Here is a 12100-nt window from a genome sequence, read left to right as displayed (position 1 = left end):
CACCACAATGAAGTGACAAGCTAACTTGGAAAAAATTGAGAGAGAAGTGGAGCTTTGTGCATACCTAGAGCCCAGATCCATAATGGACAATCCATTTGCCAACTGAGCCACACTGGTCCAAACTTTTAAGCCACCATCTCCAATCGTACTTCCTCACTGATGAAGAAAATGAGATGTTTCTTGCTGTTCAGTCTCTTTGATGGACAACAGCAGCTGTGGTAACATATTGTCTTCACAATGGCCATTTTATGACCCTATTTTTTTTCCATTGTTAATGTGAAATAAACACATTTTAGATAGATAATCATCATGACCTTTTAGTCACGGAAATCTTGGCAGCCTGATGAAACTACATGATATTTCTGAAACTGGAGGGGCTTTGCTGGAAGGAACTCTGTTGTCCACAGAAAGTGGTGTCAATGTAAGGTCATGAGTTGCCCTGATTGCGGTCTTCAGGATTCTGAGGAGCAAAATAGTACTCGATTGTTTTTTTGCTGCTGAGCGAAAACAAGGCAGCAGGGATGTGAGAAAAATCACAAAAAGAACTTCAAGAAGGTTCGGAACAAAAAAAAATCCTTTGATTGGAGTATTTGCTGCTGCATTCCATTGTTGATACAGAATCCAGCATTTTTTTTAAAAAGGGAATTCAAAGAAAGAAATGTGAAAGGCTGTGCAGAGTGAGCAGCAGACTGCAATTAAAGGAAGCAGTCCATTGGAAGGACTGCAAACTGCTGAAGACTTGCCTTGACGGGAAGTCCCACAGAGCACTTTATAGCAGTTGCAATCTTAGAAGGGAATTGTCCCCTCGCCTTTCTGCAAAGTGTGCAGGGATATCAGTTATACCCACCCGGTTTAACATCTCATCCAGAAGTTTCCAAATGTGTAACAGAACTATCCCAATACCACATGGGAGTGTCAAAGTAGATCACAGATACAAGTCCCTAAAGTGGGATTTGAACTCACAGCCTTCTGGTTCAGAGGTGACAGTACGACCACTGAGCCAAGACTGGCACATTGGTACAAATTACGTAAGTGCAGAGTTCAGCTAGATGTCAGGAGATATTTCTGCTTGCTGAGCTGGTGACCTCTGCCTTGAGTTGTCAGCGTGTGGCTAGTGTCAGTATTTAAAAAAGATTAGTTCCTGCAAATGGAAGATGCTGTCAAGGTACAGAAAGTGGCCTCGGAATTTTTCCGCGCTCTGCTATCAGCTTGTGTCCTGGGACAGGGGCAGAAATGAGGTGTGTGTGTGTGGGTTACGCTGAGTTATCCTCAAAGGGATGAGTGCTACTCATTGAGTTGTAACTGACAGATTTCAGTGTGAGGTATGTGGTAATGGATCTGTTTCCCTGGGCTAGAGCAATCAGAGAGGGTTTCCGTGTCATGTCATTACCTGGTGACCCCTGATAATAGGGTGCTTGGGTAAAGGTAGATAAAGACTGTGAAGGTAGGATCCGTGATGACTCTCCCAGGCAAATAGTTCATTCACACTTATATATTGAACAGCAGATGATTGATCCTCCAAATGCACCTTCCTAGCATGGTTCATTTGTCCCTAATTATTCACATCAGGGAACTGCAAGGCAGGCTACTCACAGATTGTTAACCGCTGGGAAGCAACATGCACTCGATCTCCCAAAATATGTCACAGCATGTCAGGCTCTCTTTATAACGGGGAAGCAGTGGTCTAGTGGTACCATTGCTGGACTATTAATCCAGGCAATGCTTTGGGGATCCAGGTTTGAATCCTGGCATGGCAGTTGTGGAGTGTGAAATTAATAAAACAAAAAAAATCTGGAATTAAGAGTCTAATGATGACTATGAATCCATTGTCAGGAAAGAAAACTCATCTGGTTCACTAATGTCCTTTAGGGAAGGAAACTGCCATCCTTACCTGGTCTGGCCTACATGTGACTCCAGACCCACAGCAATGTGGTTGACTCTTAACTGCCCTTTGGGCAATCAGGGACAGGCAATAAATACTAGCCTAGCCAGCGATACCCACATCCTGTGAATGCAAATGAATAATAAATTCGAGGCACTCAGTATCATGTGAACTCTGCAAGCCTTTTCCTATTAGCGTTCCCAGGCAGCCAACATGGAATCTGTACAGCAGACTGTTGTAGGAGACGAAAACAGCCCAAAAACATCTCATTTGAAATAATTCAATCAACAGAACATTCCAGACAAGGGTTGATTCCATTGCAAAAGTGCTGGCCTTGCCAAAACATACTGTCAGAGCAATCAAAAAGAATGCATTAATGATAATGTCTACAGAACCATGTCAGATCCCATATAATCCCAGCATCAAAGTTCAAACTGACAAATTCACACAACCAATGAATGCATCAAATGACAATTTATTGACTCGTTATTAGGACAAGGCTGGTACACCATGTGACAGTCAAATAAATATGAAACACATGTTTTCTCCCAAATTATCGGCTCCGGTTTGAAAAATAACTTGCCTCAAGTTTTTGCTGTAATGAGGAGGGCTTACATGCTGGGAGAGGAGCTTTTCGTCAATGGCCTATTATGTGAACAAACTATTATTTGCAAACTTAAGATATGGTCACTCACTCACTCATTGGCAGTCCCTCGCAGATGAGGATGACTCTCTTCCACCCAGGGTGAGTCCGTAGGTAACTGTCCAGACTGATGCAGCTACTGCAAGCTCTGTTACACTTGGGACAGGTGGTGCTCACGGGAAGGGGTGGGTGGGGCGTCGGTGTGGCAGCATGTTCTTTATATTGCTTTCACCTGGCTTCCATTTTCCCAAACTTCCAGTCTTGAGGTGCTCGTGCCTGCTCGTCCTCCATTCTGGACAACTTTGGGCCAGTGATTTCCAAGCATCTGTGGGAATACCGTACTTCACCAGTCAATGTGGCGGTTGACATGAGCACCAACAACAGATAGGACAGTACAAATGTGGAGCAACGGGCTGGATTTTGACTTTGGCTTGTTAGCAGCAACCGCACAGCATGGGAACAACCCAGGAAGCTCAGCTCTGCTCCCTGGGAACCCTGCAGCATCCATGTGTGGTCCTACGCAAACTGCACTTCGATGGAGTGGGAGCCTGCAGGATTGATGAAGACTCCAGCACGATCTCAAGCAGTTTTGATCGCCACATCCACACAGTGTTCCTCAGCCTGGGCTTACGAGAAGACTGGCACCCATTCACTCTCAGTGGCCTTGTCTGTTGTCACAGGCACATCGCTCTGAACCCTGGCAAATGCTAGCGAGGTACATTTGAGGGCAGTGGTTTGCCTCAGATCCCGGAAGGAGCCAACGGTGGAGAAATGAATGATGGTGCTGACCCTTTACAGCACTTGGTAGTGCACGATCAGCAGGTCCACTGGCCAGGGAGGTGTTTCCAGACTCTGTCAATATCTGTGAATAATACCCTGATGCAGTACCCTGAGTCTACTGAGGCACTGCAGTTCAAACATGTGCGTGTGTTTAGACTCATTGATTTGTTAGCTTTGGAGGGTAGTCATTCTGCCCCGTCATATCCAAGCCAGCTCCCTCCAAAAGCAACTCACTTCATGAACCTGAGCTGCCTTTCATGAAGCCCTGCCCCAGATTAACATCCAGTTACATGTGAAGGCCGTGTTTGCATCTGTCCACATCACTCTCCTAGGCAGTGCATTCCAGATCCACACCTCGTTGTGTAACCCTGTTTTTCTTCATGACAATTAACTGAAATCGGTGACCCCTGATCTTCAGTGTGTGTTCTCGCTAAACTAGCATAAGTTGGCAGGTTGCAATAACTTCATTCCTGAAGAAGGGCTTATGCCCGAAACGTCGATTCTCCTGCTCCTCGGATGCTGCCTGGCTTGCTGTGTTTTTCCAGCATCACATTTTTCAACTCTGGTCTCCAGCATCTGCAGTCCTCACTTTCTCCAGGTTGCAATAAACCACCTCCCTGAGGCCACGTGTGCACACATTACAAACATACACCAGCATCTTAAATCCACTCATAAACGTTTACATCACAGATGGAGGCCAATCAGTCCATCATGTCGATATCAGCCGACTTCTCCCAAACTCACTCACATTTTCAGTTTAAACACTCATTCCAATACATCTGCACTCGAGTACTGTGTCCAGTTCTGTTCATCCTGCTATAGGAAGGATATTATTAAGCTGGAGATGGTTCAGAAGAGATTTACTGTGTTGCCAGGAATGAAAGGTTCCAGTGGCAAAGAAAGGCTATTAAGGTTGGGATGTTTTCACTAGGAGGTTAAGAGATGACTTTATAGAGGTTTATAAACTCGAGGGATATAGATAATGTCAATGGTAGTGGCTTTTCCTTATGGGGATTTCAAGACTCTGCAGGATATTTTTAAGGTCAGAGGAGAGACATTTAAAAAAGGCATCGGGGGGAGCAATATTTTTACACAGAGGGTGGTTTTCGTGTGGAATGAACCTCCTCAGGAAGTGGTGGATGTGGGCACCAGTACAACATTAAAAAGACACAATTACAATGTTTAAAAGGCACTTAGATAAGTACATGTGATAGGAAAGGTTTGAAGGGGCATGGGCCAGGAACAGGCATGCAGGGCTAGTTTAGTTTGGGATTATGTTCGGGTTAAACTGAAGGGTCTGTTTCCATGCTGTATGACTCTATGCAAATAAAACATTGCACAGAGATCCCAGGCTCTGACTGCTGCCCAGTGATTCTGGGGAGCACTGCACGGTCCTTCTGTAAATACAGGCTGAGTTCTGACAACCCATATGGAAGTAAAGCCTGCTAACATTTAAGCAGCATTCAGCCTATTCACTTGCGTTGCTGTAGCCTCCAGAGCTATTGGCCCAGTGCTGGAAAATGCGATTCGAGCAGTTAGATCTTTGTTAGCTGACATCGACATGATGGACTGGTCGGCCTCCATCTGTGCTGTAAACATTTGAGTCGATTTAAGATGCTGGTGTACGTTTGTGATGTGTGCCTCAGGAAACTGGAGATGAGAAAAGAGGTGCTTCGAAAATCAAGCTGGCCATTGATATCCATTCAAGGTCTGTGGTGGGAATCACTTCCTTAAATGGTCTAAGACGTCAATTCCCATTGCCTTGACTAACTGACTCTGGATCAGTGGTGCTGGAAGAGCACAGCAATTCAGGCAGCATCTGACGAGCAGCAAAATCGAGCACTGACTGACTAACAAGCCCCACCTAACAAGCAGGTTAGGTGAATTGGCCATGCTGAATTGCCCATAGTGTTAGGTGAAGGGGTAAATGTAGGGGAATGGGTCTGGGTGGGTTACTCTTTGGAGGGTCGGTGTGGACTTGTTGGGCCAAAGAGCCTGTTTCCACACTGTAGGGAATCTAATCTATTCTGAAAACAATATACCCTTCCTATCCTATAGTAGATCTCTCTCTGTCGTATGTCCCAAAGGTGAACCAGCAGGTACTTTATACCACAATAGATGAAAATGAGCAAACAATGGCATCGATAGTGGCTTCTTTGCATACAGCAACACAGCTTGTATTGTACAGTACAGCCCCCGCTGTGATGATCAAAGGTTTTCAACAGTATGATAGAAAAGTGCCTCTCTGAATATGCCAACACAACGTGAGAACTGCTCATTGTTTTGGGTCCCTGACAGTCAACAGTCTCCTGCCCCCTGATGCACAACCCATCATGGAAAGCAAAGGCTTTTGTTAAACAGAACACAGACTTTTGCACAACTCATGCTCAATCTGGATTTGCCAAAAGAGACACATCTGCATGGGAAGAAAAACATTTAAAACGCTGTGTATCTTGCGATTGAAGAAGCTGGCTTGCTTAGCAGACTGACCTTCCCTCAGTGCTTGCTTTCTTAGATTTTTAGATTTATATTTTATTGACACTTCTATTCGAGTGCTGAAGTACAGGAGTACAGTGAAAGGTGTATAATGTCACCACACACAAGGTGGTGTGCGGGTACAAAAGTTGCTAGTTACAAAAAAACTGAGGAACCAAGTAGGGTAGGAAGTACAGGGTTAAAAAGTGAAGCATTACTTCATAGGATAAGTAGAAAAATAAGGAAATAAGGTAATAGTTAACATTAAAGTCTTTCTCAATTTAAATTAGGAAAATTTTACGTTTATGTGAAACCTCCCTGCGCAAAATGTGCTACAAACTGTGTGAATATTTTATCCAAGAGTTTATTCAAGTACTCGTATGGCTTCAGTACAGCTGAAATGGTCGGATCATCCAATTTTATGCCTCCAGACTGAAGATACTGCATAACACTTGAAAAAGGTTTATAAATCTCCATCAACTCAGACTTAATGTGCAGCTTGGCAGATATTGGCTTCCATTGAGCACAGATTGGCCATCAAAGCGATTCCTTCCCGTTGAGTGTTTACGCAACTGCCAAGCCTGCAATGTAAATCACGGCTGCAAAGTCCATGTGAACATGTCATTGTGCGATTCACAAAAATGAAAAATCCAATTCTTTATACAAACAGAGGGCAAGGGCCAAAAGCCTGGGAAATTGTGATAGTTCTTTCATGCCTTGCTGTCAAAGAATCTGAGTGTCTCTTGGCGTGGTGGGGCGGCACGGTGGCTCAGTGTTTAGCACTGCTGCCTTACAGTGCCAGGGACCCCAGGTTCGACCCCAGCCTCGGGTGCCTGTCTGTGTGGAGTTTGCACGTTCTCCCCGTGACTGTGCGGGTTTCCTCTGGGTGCTCCGGTTTCCTTCCACAATCCAAAAAAAGTATGTGCAGGCCAGGTGAATTGGCCATGCTAAATTGCCCATAGTGTGAGGGTCATTAGTCAGGGGTAAATATAGGGTAGGGGAATGGGTCTGGGTGGGTTACCCTTCAGAGGTGTGGACTTGTTGGGCCGAAGGGCCTGTTTCCAATTTGTAGGGAATCTAATCACCAGAGTCTGCACCCCATCATGGAAGGTCCAGAAAACCCAAAGCAGCTTTGCCAATCCTCTCGGACTTAATTTTCAGAATGTTAGTGAGTGTAACCCAGGAGTCAAATCACACAGGCATTTCATAGAATCCCTAGTGTGGAAACAGGCCCTACGGCCCAACAAGTCCACACTGACTCTCTGAAGAATATCCTACCCAAACCCATTCCCCTACCCTATTACTCTATATTTACCCCTGAGTAATACTCCTAACCTACACATCCCTGAACACTATGGGCAATTTAGCATGGCCAATTCAACTGACCTGCACACCTTTGGGTTGTGGCAGCAAACCAGAGCAAACCCACACATACTCGGGGTAGGGGTGGGGGGGGAGAGAGAATGTGCAAACTCCACACAGACAGTCACCTGAGGCTGGAATCGAACCAGGTCCCTGGCACTGTGAGGCAGCAGTGCTAACCACTGAACCACCGTGCCATTTATAAAATTGTTGTATGGGGAGGAAAGGCTATTGGGGTAGAAATCAAGAATTATCAAATCATATGAAGAGCAGCATATTTTCTCTCTGATTGGCACAGGTACATGGGTGGACTGCAACAAGGGAAACGGCAGGTGATCAACAGGGCAAGTGTTGGGCAGGAAGCAGGTGGTAAAGTAATACCTGGTCCAGCATGGGGCAAGGAACAGTGACTCAGTGATTAGCACTGCTGCCTCACAGCGTCAGGGATTCAGGTTCAGTTCCAGCTTCAGTCAACTGTCTGTGTGGAGTTTACACACTCTCCCTGCATCTGCATGGGCTTCCTCCGGATGCTCTGGTTTCCTCCCATAGTCCAAAGATGTGCAAGTTAGGTGGATTGGCCATGCTAAATTGCCCATTGAGTTCAGGGATGTGCAGTCTAGCTGGGTTAGCCATGAGAATTGCAGGGTTACAGGGATGAAGTGGGTCTGGGTAGGATGCTCTTTGGAGGAGCAGTGTGGGCTGAATGGCCTACTTCCACAATGTAAGGATTTTATGAGAGCAGAATCCTGAAGACTGCTGGACATACTTCACTTCTATTTTCATTGCACCAGCAATGGTGCCATTTTAACCAGGGTCTGTTACCTATTATTCATCTCACTGTCCTTGGTCCAGGGAAATGACCAATGCTGCTTTTCAGTTTCAGTAGTTGTGACGTGCCCACACACCACTCACCCCCCCCCAGGAAAAAGTCACTTCCTCCTGCAAGCCCATTCTGAGATTCACATTATGTTCCCTCGTGTAAATGCACTGTTGCAGTCACACACAAATTTCTTGTGCAAAAACATCACACTCTCGCTGAGATCCTTTGTGGAAAAGCACCAGGGTTGTTTCAATGATTCTCCCACTGCTGCGATGTCACACAAAGAGTAACAGCATGTTAAAACCTAGGGCAAACCCCAAGCTTGGCAAGACATTGCAAATGGATCCATAACACTGGCCAAAACTTTAATCTAAGAGAAATATAGTGAAAATATGCAGGCATTTACCCAGGCAGTAAATTAACATTTATAATTTGCAACCTTCTGCTGGCAACTGACCCAGTTCTCCAACTAACATCTAAGCAACTTGTCTTTATTTTGTTTTCATTTATTTGTAAAGTGAATGCCTGAATATTTAATTAGCTTGGAAAGACAATTGGAGAATGGAACAGACAATGGGAGACACGCAATACAATGGGCAAATTCTCATATTATGAAAGTCATAAGAGGAGAGTGTTGTGTAAATAATTCTGATATAAGTGAAATGAAGAAGAATAGTGTAATAGTCAGAAATTATGCATTAGGCATGAGAAGAAAAGGGAAAACTCAATGATGTAAAGTAATTAAACCAAGACAGGAAGAATAAAAGTGTAAGCAAAGTATTAAATATGAATGCACGGAGTCTACCAAACCAATGAAGAAGTAGTAGATCAAATTTAACTCAGAAGGTATAAAATATTTATCTATCACAAGACATGGTGCAAAGCTGCCAAGTGAGAAAGCTAAATATACCAGGTAACAAATGCAACAGAAAGACCGGAAATGAGTGTGGGGGTAAAGTGTGAGGAGAGGGAGCAAGTAGCTTTGCTAATGAAGGATGAAACCATTACAATGGTAAGGGGAGATATAAGCAAGCATTGGAGTCTTTATTGATTGAATTTAGAAGATTAGATTAGATTCCATACAGTCCGGAAACAGGTCTTCGGCCCAACAAGTCCACACTGACCCTGCGGAGAGCAACCCACCCAGACCCATTTCCCTCCGACTAATGCACCTCACACTATGGGCAATTTAGCATGGCCAATTCACCTGACCTGCACATCATTGGACTGTGGGAGGAAACCCACACAGACATGGGAGAATGTGCAAACTCCACAGAGACAGTTGCCTGAGGCTGGAAACAAAACTGGGACCTTGGTGCTGTGAGGCAGCAGTGCTAACCACTGAGCCACCATGCTCAGGAAAGGATCTACAGCTGCAGTGGGAGTTGTACACAGACTCACTGTGTACCCCCAGAGTTGTAGGACATATTAACACAGACGTTCGACAAGTTGGGGTAAAGGCAGAGTGAATTCATTGGGGGCTTTGAACTTCCATGTAGATAAGCAAATAAAATGAAATCAGCAAGTTGGCAAAGCTTTATGGTGCATTCAGATTAATTTTCTGTAACACATATGTCGAAGATTAAATAGGTGTGGGGAGGGGGAGTGCTAACTTTTACCGATATAATCATGACCAGTGAGCCAAACTTAACTAATGGAGCCCGTCCTGATAAAGGACTTTTGCCCGAAACATCAATTTTCCTGCTCCTTGGATGCTGCCTGACCTGCTGTGCTTTTCCAGCACTACTCTAATCTTGACTCTGATTTCCAGCATCTGCAGTATCCACTTCTGCCAAACTTAACTAACAGCCTCATGGTATGCAAACATTTATCTAAAATCTAAATAATGGTTCAAAATCGTGTTTGAGAGGGAACAATGTGAAGCAGTTAAGTAAATTCAAACTTGTGAATGGGTAAAATGACAGAGCAGTGGGAGATGTTCAAATGAAATGTAATAATATGTGTTATATCAGTTTATATCTCTAAGGGGCAAGCAATACGAGTGCCAAAAAAAGCAGCCAGATTAAATAAGGCAAGGTATAACACAGAACTAAACGAGGAAGCATACATGAATGAAAACGAAACAGCTCTTGGTGAATGGGGAAAGCAGCAAGAGGTGATAAAGGAATTAAAGCTGTGTGAAGTATGAAAAGAAATGTGCAAAGGTATCCTAATCAAAAAACAAAACTCATTTGTATTTACAAATGGAATATGGTGGTCGTTAAGAAAAATATGGCAGCCTCAAAAACTAACAATCTGGATACTTTCGATAAAGATAAGGAGTTAACAAGTATAGTATATGACATTACGATGACATAGGTAGTGTGCACAGACACCTTCTTAATTCCAAAATGTGTTTTTCTTTTAAAAGGACTATTACAGAAAAAAAGTAAACCTGCATTTTGTAAACTCAATGACTGACAAAGTCCCATGTGAAGTCCCTGCAAATTATCAGGGAGACATCAGAAAGTCAGATTTAACAAGAAGAGACTATGAAGAGGCTGGCTATCAGCCAGGAAGCGACCTCTTGCAGAAATTTCTGTTTGACCTTCCAGGAATATTACAAAATAAAAACTGACTCCAATTGTAGAGTGTGTGCATGCTATTGGCTGGGCATTCTGTGGACTGGAGTGTTGTGAACACAACATTAGAACACCCATTAAAACACACTTGCACTGTAGGTAAAACAAAAGGGAAATATTCTCTCTCATTCTGATTGCTGGAATTTGTTCCCATCAGGAGGAAGAAGAACAGAATTTACACCTACCTACAATACAAAAGATCACAGAATTCATTGCTCAACTGCTAAAGTCAAAGTTGTCAGTGCTATGCAATAATGGCTGTCACATAGTCTTAATGATCCTTCATGAATAATTCAGAGACCGATTTGTTTTTACTTTAACCTTTTTCGATTCATCTCTTATTTCTACTCTATGTAAGCATGTTAGATTACTATTTCTTCTTACGTTTAGTAACTCAAACTTTCTTTCAGTCAATTCAAGAACGTCTGGTTAAATTGACTCCTTTAAAAACCAAAGTTAATAAGACAATAGACTGTAAGATATAGGAACATAAGGGGGCAGTTCAACCCATCGAGCCTGCTCTGAAATCCACTGAGATCTGATAATCCTCAACTCTAGTTTCCTGCCTTTTCCATTAATCCTTGATTCCCTTGCTGATTAAAAATCTACCTCAGACTTGAATATACTTAATGACCCAGCCACAACAGCCCTCCAAAGCATTCCAAAGATTCACTACCGTCAGAGAAGACCCACTACACTCAGGATGGCACAGTGGCTCAGTGGTCAGCACTGCTGCCTCACAGGGGATTTCCAACGCCCCTCCCCCAAGTCCTTCCTCCCTACCTTTTATCTTAGCCTGCTGGACACACTTTCCTCATTCCTGAAGAAGGGCTCATGCCCGAAACATCGATTCTCCTGCTCCTTGGATGCTGCCTGACCTGCTGCGCTTTTCCAGCAACACATATTCAGCTGTGTAGGTTAGGTGCATTAGTTAAGGATAAATATAGGGTAGGGGAACAGGTATTGGTAAGTTTCTCTTCGGAGGGTTGGTGTAGACTTGTTGGGCCGAAGGGCCTGTTTCTACAATCTATTCTATGATAAGAAATTCATCCTCATCTTGTTTTAAATATGTGACTCCTTATTCTGAGATTATTCCCCGTAATCCCAGACTCTCCCACAAAGGGAAACAACCTTTCTGTCCCTACTCTGCCAAGTGTCAAATAAAAGTAAAATACTGCAGATGCTGGAATTCTGAACCAAACACAGAGGAAGCTGGAAAAGTTCTGGAGGTCTGGCAATATCTGTGGACAAAGAAAGACTTAATGTTTTGAGCCCAGTATGACTGAAAGGAGTCATGTCAGACTCAAAAAATTAACTTTGCTTCTCTGTCCTGCCCAACCTGCTGAATTTCTCCAGCTTTCTTGCTGTTTATTCCCCTAAGAATCTTGTATTTCAATCAGGTTACCTCTCATCGTTCTAAATTTCAATGAGGACAGACCCAACCTACTCAAATTCTCCTTGTAAGACAGTCCCTCCATAGCTGGTATCAATCTAGTGAACCTGCTCTGAACTGCCTCCAATGCCAGTAAATGTTTCCTTAGATACAGGGCCCACAG

At 43.8% G+C, this 12100-nt stretch overlaps 1 protein-coding gene across 2 annotated transcripts in view; it reads right to left on the bottom strand.

Annotated features, from left to right (window-relative positions):
- Positions 1-12100, bottom strand: part of gpc5b (glypican 5b) — a 554501-nt gene that overhangs the window by 303981 nt on the left and 238420 nt on the right. The gene's annotated exons all lie outside the window — the stretch shown is intronic.

Source organism: Chiloscyllium plagiosum, unplaced genomic scaffold, assembly GCF_037043375.1.
Source record: "Chiloscyllium plagiosum isolate Xiang-an unplaced genomic scaffold, Cpla_swu_hap1 HiC_scaffold_13, whole genome shotgun sequence".
NCBI classification, from domain to species: Eukaryota; Metazoa; Chordata; class Chondrichthyes; order Orectolobiformes; family Hemiscylliidae; genus Chiloscyllium; species Chiloscyllium plagiosum.
This window is presented reverse-complemented; position numbering and strand designations above follow the sequence as displayed.